Genomic DNA, 8,822 nt, shown 5'->3' on the forward strand with positions numbered 1-8,822 from the left:
ACAGAATCACTTGTTTAGACCTTCTAAGAACACTAATGCTGTGTTTAGTGCAAATGAAGAAAAAAAGGCCACAGATGCTGAAACGCTTCTTTTTCAGTGACAGAAAGTTGTTTTTTGCAATTTTAACAGCAAAGCTTAAATACACGAGAAATGTTTCATTCTCTTGAAATGAAATGTTATTTGCAATGCAGAATACAGATTTTCATGAGGTAGACTTTTTTTGCAGAGCAAGTCATCTTAGAGCTTCAATGGACAGAATCACTTGTTTAGACCTTCTAAGAACACTAATGCTGTGTTTAGTGCAAATGAAGAAAAAAAGGCCACAGATGCTGAAACGCTTCTTTTTCAGTGACAGAAAGTTGTTTTTTGCAATTTTAACAGCAAAGCTTAAATACACGAGAAATGTTTCATTCTCTTGTAATGAAATGTTATTTGCAATGCAGAATACAGATTTTCATGAGGTAGACTTTTTTTGCAGAGCAAGTCATGTTAGCGCTTCAATGGACAGAAACACTTGTTTAGACCATCTAAAAGCACTAATGCTGTGTTTTGTGCAACTTAGCAAATGAAGAGATAAAAAGGCCACAGATGCTGAAAAGCTTCTTTCTCAGCGAGAGAAATTTGTTTTTTGCAATTTTAACAGTAAAGCTTAAGTACATGTACCGTTTCTTTCTCATTAAATTAAATGTTATTTGCAATGCAGAATACAGATTTTCATGAGTTAGAGTTTTTTTGCAGAGCAAGTCATGTTAGAGCTTCAATGGACAGAATCACTTGTTTAGACTTTCTAAGAACACTAATGCTGTGTTTAGTGCAAATGAAGAAAAAAAGGCCAGAGATGCTGAAACGCTTCTTTTTCAGTGACAGAAAGTTGTTTTTTGCAATTTTAACAGCAAAGCTTAAATACACGAGAAATGTTTCGTTCTCTTGAAATGAAATGTTATTTGCAATGCAGAATACAGATTTTCATGAGTTAGAGATTTTTGGCAGAGCAAGTCATGTTAGAGCTTCAATGGACAGAATCACTTGTTTAGACCTTCTAAGAACACTAATGCTGTGTTTAGTGCAAATGAAGAAAAAAAGGCCACAGATGCTGAAACGCTTCTTTTTCAGTGACAGAAAGTTGTTTTTTGCAATTTTAACAGCAAAGCTTAAATACACGAGAAATGTTTCGTTCTCTTGAAATGAAATGTTATTTGCAATGCAGAATACAGATTTTCATGAGGTAGACTTTTTTTGCAGAGCAAGTCATCTTAGAGCTTCAATGGACAGAAACACTTGTTTAGACCATCTAAAAACACTAATGCTGTGTTTTGTTCAACTTAGCAAATGAAGAGATAAAAAGGCCACAGATTCTGAAAAGCTTCTTTCTCAGTGAGAGAAAGTTGTTTTTTGCAATTTTAACAGCAAAGCTTAAATACACGAGAGATGTTTCGATCTCATGAAATGAAATGTTATTTGCAATTCATAAGACAGATTTTCATGAGTTAGAGTTATTTTGCAGAGTAAGTAATGTTAGAGCTTCAGTGGACAGAATCACTTGTTTAGACCTTCTAAGAACATTAATGCTGTGTTTAGTGCAAATGAAGAAAAAAAGGCCACAGATGCTGAAACGCTTCTTTTTCAGTGACAGAAAGTTGTTTTTTGCAATTTTAACAGCAAAGCTTAAATACACGAGAAATGTTTCATTCTCTTGAAATGAAATGTTATTTGCAATGCAGAATACAGATTTTCATGAGTTAGTTTTTTTGCAGAGCAAGTCATCTTAGAGCTTCAATGGACAGAATCACTTGTTTAGACCTTCTAAGAACACTAATGCTGTGTTTAGTGCAAATGAAGAAAAAAAGGGCACAGATGCTGAAAAGTTCTTTCTCAGTGAGATAAAGTTGTTTTTTGCAATTTTAACAGTAAAGCTTAAGTACATGAAAGCTGTTTCTTTCTCATGAAATGAAATGTTATTTGCAATGCAGAATACAGATTTTCATGAGTTAGTTTTTTTGCAGAGTAAGTAATGTTAGAGCTTCAGTGGACAGAATCACTTGTTTAGACCTTCTAAGAACACTAATGCTGTGTTTAGTGCAAATGAAGAAAAAAAGGCCACAGATGCTGAAACGCTTCTTTTTCAGTGACAGAAAGTTGTTTTTTGCAATTTTAACAGCAAAGCTTAAATACGCGAGAAATGTTTCGTTCTCTTGAAATGAAATGTTATTTGCAATGCAGAATACAGATTTTCATGAGGTAGACTTTTTTAGCAGAGCAAGTCATCTTAGAGCTTCAATGGACAGAATCACTTGTTTAGACCATCTAAAAGCACTAATGCTGTGTTTTGTGCAACTTAGCAAATGAATAGATAAAAAGGCCACAGATGCTGAAAAGCTTCTTTCTCAGCGAGAGAAATTAGTCTTTTGCAATTTTAACAGTAAAGCTTAAGTTCATGTACCGTTTCTTTCTCATTAAATGAAATGTTATTTGCAATGCAGAATACAGATTTTCATGAGTTAGTTATTTTGCAGAGTAAGTAATGTTAGAGCTTCAGTGGACAGAATCACTTGTTTAGACCTTCTAAGAACATTAATGCTGTGTTTAGTGCAAATGAAGAAAAAAAGGCCACAGATGCTGAAACGCTTCTTTTTCAGTGACAGAAAGTTGTTTTTTGCAATTTTAACAGCAAAGCTTAAATACACGAGAAATGTTTCATTCTCTTGAAATGAAATGTTATTTGCAATGCAGAATACAGATTTTCATGAGTTAGTTTTTTTGCAGAGCAAGTCATCTTAGAGCTTCAATGGACAGAATCACTTGTTTAGACCTTCTAAGAACACTAATGCTGTGTTTAGTGCAAATGAAGAAAAAAAGGGCACAGATGCTGAAAAGTTCTTTCTCAGTGAGATAAAGTTGTTTTTTGCAATTTTAACAGTAAAGCTTAAGTACATGAAAGCTGTTTCTTTCTCATGAAATGAAATGTTATTTGCAATTCATAAGACAGATTTTCATGAGTTAGAGTTATTTTGCAGAGTAAGTAATGTTAGAGCTTCAGTGGACAGAATCACTTGTTTAGACCTTCTAAGAACACTAATGCTGTGTTTAGTGCAAATGAAGAAAAAAAGGCCACAGATGCTGAAACGCTTCTTTTTCAGTGACAGAAAGTTGTTTTTTGCAATTTTAACAGCAAAGCTTAAATACGCGAGAAATGTTTCGTTCTCTTGAAATGAAATGTTATTTGCAATGCAGAATACAGATTTTCATGAGGTAGACTTTTTTAGCAGAGCAAGTCATCTTAGAGCTTCAATGGACAGAATCACTTGTTTAGACCATCTAAAAGCACTAATGCTGTGTTTTATGCAACTTAGCAAATGAAGAGATAAAAAGGCCACAGATGCTGAAAAGCTTCTTTCTCAGCGAGAGAAATTAGTCTTTTGCAATTTTAACAGTAAAGCTTAAGTTCATGTACCGTTTCTTTCTCATTAAATGAAATGTTATTTGCAATGCAGAATACAGATTTTCATGAGTTAGTTATTTTGCAGAGTAAGTAATGTTAGAGCTTCAGTGGACAGAATCACTTGTTTAGACCTTCTAAGAACACTAATGCTGTGTTTAGTGCAAATGAAGACAAAAAGGCCACAGATGCTGAAACGCTTCTTTTTCAGTGACAGAAAGTTGTTTTTTGCAATTTTAACAGCAAAGCTTAAATACACGAGAAATGTTTCATTCTCTTGAAATGAAATGTTATTTGCAATGCAGAATACAGATTTTCATGAGGTAGACTTTTTTTGCAGAGCAAGTCATCTTAGAGCTTCAATGGAAAGAATCACTTGTTTAGACCATCTAAAAGCACTAATGCTGTGTTTTGTGCAACTTAGCAAATGAAGAGATAAAAAGGCCACAGATGCTGAAAAGCTTCTTTCTCAGCGAGAGAAATTAGTCTTTTGCAATTTTAACAGTAAAGCTTAAGTACATGAAAGCTGTTTCTTTCTCATGAAATGAAATGTTATTTGCAATTCATAAGACAGATTTTCATGAGTTAGAGTTATTTTGCAGAGTAAGTAATGTTAGAGCTTCAGTGGACAGAATCACTTGTTTAGACCTTCTAAGAACACTAATGCTGTGTTTAGTGCAAATGAAGAAAAAAAGGCCACAGATGCTGAAACGCTTCTTTTTCAGTGACAGAAAGTTGTTTTTTGCAATTTTAACAGCAAAGCTTAAATACACGAGAAATGTTTCATTCTCTTGTAATGAAATGTTATTTGCAATGCAGAATACAGATTTTCATGAGGTAGACTTTTTTTGCAGAGCAAGTCATCTTAGAGCTTCAATGGACAGAATCACTTGTTTAGACCATCTAAAAGCACTAATGCTGTGTTTTGTGCAACTTAGCAAATGAAGAGATAAAAAGGCCACAGATGCTGAAAAGCTTCTTTCTCAGCGAGAGAAATTAGTCTTTTGCAATTTTAACAGTAAAGCTTAAGTACATGAAAGCTGTTTCTTTCTCATGAAATGAAATGTTATTTGCAATTCATAAGACAGATTTTCATGAGTTAGAGTTATTTTGCAGAGTAAGTAATGTTAGAGCTTCAGTGGACAGAATCACTTGTTTAGACCTTCTAAGAACACTAATGCTGTGTTTAGTGCAAATGAAGAAAAAAAGGCCACAGATGCTGAAACGCTTCTTTTTCAGTGACAGAAAGTTGTTTTTTGCAATTTTAACAGCAAAGCTTAAATACACGAGAAATGTTTCATTCTCTTGAAATGAAATGTTATTTGCAATGCAGAATACAGATTTTCATGAGGTAGACTTTTTTTGCAGAGCAAGTCATCTTAGAGCTTCAATGGACAGAATCACTTGTTTAGACCTTCTAAGAACACTAATGCTGTGTTTAGTGCAAATGAAGAAAAAAAGGCCACAGATGCTGAAACGCTTCTTTTTCAGTGACAGAAAGTTGTTTTTTGCAATTTTAACAGCAAAGCTTAAATACACGAGAAATGTTTCATTCTCTTGTAATGAAATGTTATTTGCAATGCAGAATACAGATTTTCATGAGGTAGACTTTTTTTGCAGAGCAAGTCATGTTAGCGCTTCAATGGACAGAAACACTTGTTTAGACCATCTAAAAGCACTAATGCTGTGTTTTGTGCAACTTAGCAAATGAAGAGATAAAAAGGCCACAGATGCTGAAAAGCTTCTTTCTCAGCGAGAGAAATTTGTTTTTTGCAATTTTAACAGTAAAGCTTAAGTACATGTACCGTTTCTTTCTCATTAAATTAAATGTTATTTGCAATGCAGAATACAGATTTTCATGAGTTAGAGTTTTTTTGCAGAGCAAGTCATGTTAGAGCTTCAATGGACAGAATCACTTGTTTAGACTTTCTAAGAACACTAATGCTGTGTTTAGTGCAAATGAAGAAAAAAAGGCCAGAGATGCTGAAACGCTTCTTTTTCAGTGACAGAAAGTTGTTTTTTGCAATTTTAACAGCAAAGCTTAAATACACGAGAAATGTTTCGTTCTCTTGAAATGAAATGTTATTTGCAATGCAGAATACAGATTTTCATGAGTTAGAGATTTTTGGCAGAGCAAGTCATGTTAGAGCTTCAATGGACAGAATCACTTGTTTAGACCTTCTAAGAACACTAATGCTGTGTTTAGTGCAAATGAAGAAAAAAAGGCCACAGATGCTGAAACGCTTCTTTTTCAGTGACAGAAAGTTGTTTTTTGCAATTTTAACAGCAAAGCTTAAATACACGAGAAATGTTTCGTTCTCTTGAAATGAAATGTTATTTGCAATGCAGAATACAGATTTTCATGAGGTAGACTTTTTTTGCAGAGCAAGTCATCTTAGAGCTTCAATGGACAGAAACACTTGTTTAGACCATCTAAAAACACTAATGCTGTGTTTTGTTCAACTTAGCAAATGAAGAGATAAAAAGGCCACAGATTCTGAAAAGCTTCTTTCTCAGTGAGAGAAAGTTGTTTTTTGCAATTTTAACAGCAAAGCTTAAATACACGAGAGATGTTTCGATCTCATGAAATGAAATGTTATTTGCAATTCATAAGACAGATTTTCATGAGTTAGAGTTATTTTGCAGAGTAAGTAATGTTAGAGCTTCAGTGGACAGAATCACTTGTTTAGACCTTCTAAGAACATTAATGCTGTGTTTAGTGCAAATGAAGAAAAAAAGGCCACAGATGCTGAAACGCTTCTTTTTCAGTGACAGAAAGTTGTTTTTTGCAATTTTAACAGCAAAGCTTAAATACACGAGAAATGTTTCATTCTCTTGAAATGAAATGTTATTTGCAATGCAGAATACAGATTTTCATGAGTTAGTTTTTTTGCAGAGCAAGTCATCTTAGAGCTTCAATGGACAGAATCACTTGTTTAGACCTTCTAAGAACACTAATGCTGTGTTTAGTGCAAATGAAGAAAAAAAGGGCACAGATGCTGAAAAGTTCTTTCTCAGTGAGATAAAGTTGTTTTTTGCAATTTTAACAGTAAAGCTTAAGTACATGAAAGCTGTTTCTTTCTCATGAAATGAAATGTTATTTGCAATGCAGAATACAGATTTTCATGAGTTAGTTTTTTTGCAGAGTAAGTAATGTTAGAGCTTCAGTGGACAGAATCACTTGTTTAGACCTTCTAAGAACACTAATGCTGTGTTTAGTGCAAATGAAGAAAAAAAGGCCACAGATGCTGAAACGCTTCTTTTTCAGTGACAGAAAGTTGTTTTTTGCAATTTTAACAGCAAAGCTTAAATACGCGAGAAATGTTTCGTTCTCTTGAAATGAAATGTTATTTGCAATGCAGAATACAGATTTTCATGAGGTAGACTTTTTTAGCAGAGCAAGTCATCTTAGAGCTTCAATGGACAGAATCACTTGTTTAGACCATCTAAAAGCACTAATGCTGTGTTTTGTGCAACTTAGCAAATGAAGAGATAAAAAGGCCACAGATGCTGAAAAGCTTCTTTCTCAGCGAGAGAAATTAGTCTTTTGCAATTTTAACAGTAAAGCTTAAGTTCATGTACCGTTTCTTTCTCATTAAATGAAATGTTATTTGCAATGCAGAATACAGATTTTCATGAGTTAGTTATTTTGCAGAGTAAGTAATGTTAGAGCTTCAGTGGACAGAATCACTTGTTTAGACCTTCTAAGAACATTAATGCTGTGTTTAGTGCAAATGAAGACAAAAAGGCCACAGATGCTGAAACGCTTCTTTTTCAGTGACAGAAAGTTGTTTTTTGCAATTTTAACAGCAAAGCTTAAATACACGAGAAATGTTTCATTCTCTTGAAATGAAATGTTATTTGCAATGCAGAATACAGATTTTCATGAGTTAGAGATTTTTGGCAGAGCAAGTCATGTTAGAGCTTCAATGGACAGAATCAATTGTTTAGACCTTCTAAGAACACTAATGCTGTGTTTAGTGCAACTAAACAAATGAAGAGATAAAAGGCAACAGATGCTGAAAAGCTTCTTTGTCAGTGAGATAAAGTTGTTTTTTGCAATTTTGACCGTAAAGCGTACATGAAAGATGTTTCTTTCTCATGAAATGAAATGTTATTTGCAATGCATAAGACAGATTTTCATGAGTTAGAGTTTTTTTGCAGAGCAAGTCATGTTAGAGCTTCAATGGACAGAATCACTTGTTTAGACTTTCTAAGAACACTAATGCTGTGTTTAGTCCAAATGAAGAAAAAAAGGCCACAGATGCTGAAAAGCTTCTTTCTCAGTGAGAGAAAGTTGTTTTTTGCAATTTTAACAGCAAAGCTTAAATACACGAGAGATGTTTCGTTCTCATGAAATGAAATGTTATTTGCAATTCAGAATACAGATTTTCATGAGGTAGACTTTTTTTTGCAGAGCAAGTCATCTTAGAGCTTCAATGGACAGAATCACTTGTTTAGACCATCTAAAAGCACTAATGCTGTGTTTTGTGCAACTGAGCAAATGAAGAGATAAAAAGGCCACAGATGCTGAAAAGCTTCTTTCTCAGCGAGAGAAATTAGTCTTTTGCAATTTTAACAGTAAAGCTTAAGTTCATGTACCGTTTCTTTCTCATTAAATGAAATGTTATTTGCAATGCAGAATACAGATTTTCATGAGTTAGTTTTTTTGCAGAGCAAGTCATGTTAGAGCTTCAATGGACAGAATCACTTGTTTAGACCTTCTAAGAACACTAATGCTGTGTTTAGTGCAAATGAAGAAAAAAAGGGCACAGATGCTGAAAAGATTCTTTCTCAGTGAGATAAAGTTGTTTTTTGCAATTTTAACAGTAAAGCTTAAGTACATGAAAGCTGTTTCTTTCTCATGAAATGAAATGTTATTTGCAATTCATAAGACAGATTTTCATGAGTTAGAGTTATTTTGCAAAGTAATGTTAGAGCTTCAGTGGACAGAATCACTTGTTTAGACCTTCTAAGAACTATAATGCTGTGTTTAGTGCAAATGAAGAAAAAAAGGCCACAGATGCTGAAACGCTTCTTTTTCAGTGACAGAAAGTTGTTTTTTGCAATTTTAACAGCAAAGCTTAAATACGCGAGAAATGTTTCGTTCTCTTGAAATGAAATGTTATTTGCAATGCAGAATACAGATTGTCATGAGGTAGACTTTTTTTGCAGAGCAAGTCATCTTAGAGCTTCAATGGACAGAATCACTTGTTTAGACCATCTAAAAGCACTAATGCTGTGTTTTGTGCAACTTAGCAAATGAAGAGATAAAAAGGCCACAGATGCTGAAAAGCTTCTTTCTCAGCGAGAGAAATTAGTCTTTTGCAATTTTAACAGTAAAGCTTAAGTTCATGTACCGTTTCTTTCTCATTAAATGAAATGT

Source organism: Barbus barbus, assembly GCF_936440315.1.
Source record: "Barbus barbus genome assembly, chromosome: 19".
Classification (NCBI taxonomy): domain Eukaryota; kingdom Metazoa; phylum Chordata; class Actinopteri; order Cypriniformes; family Cyprinidae; genus Barbus; species Barbus barbus.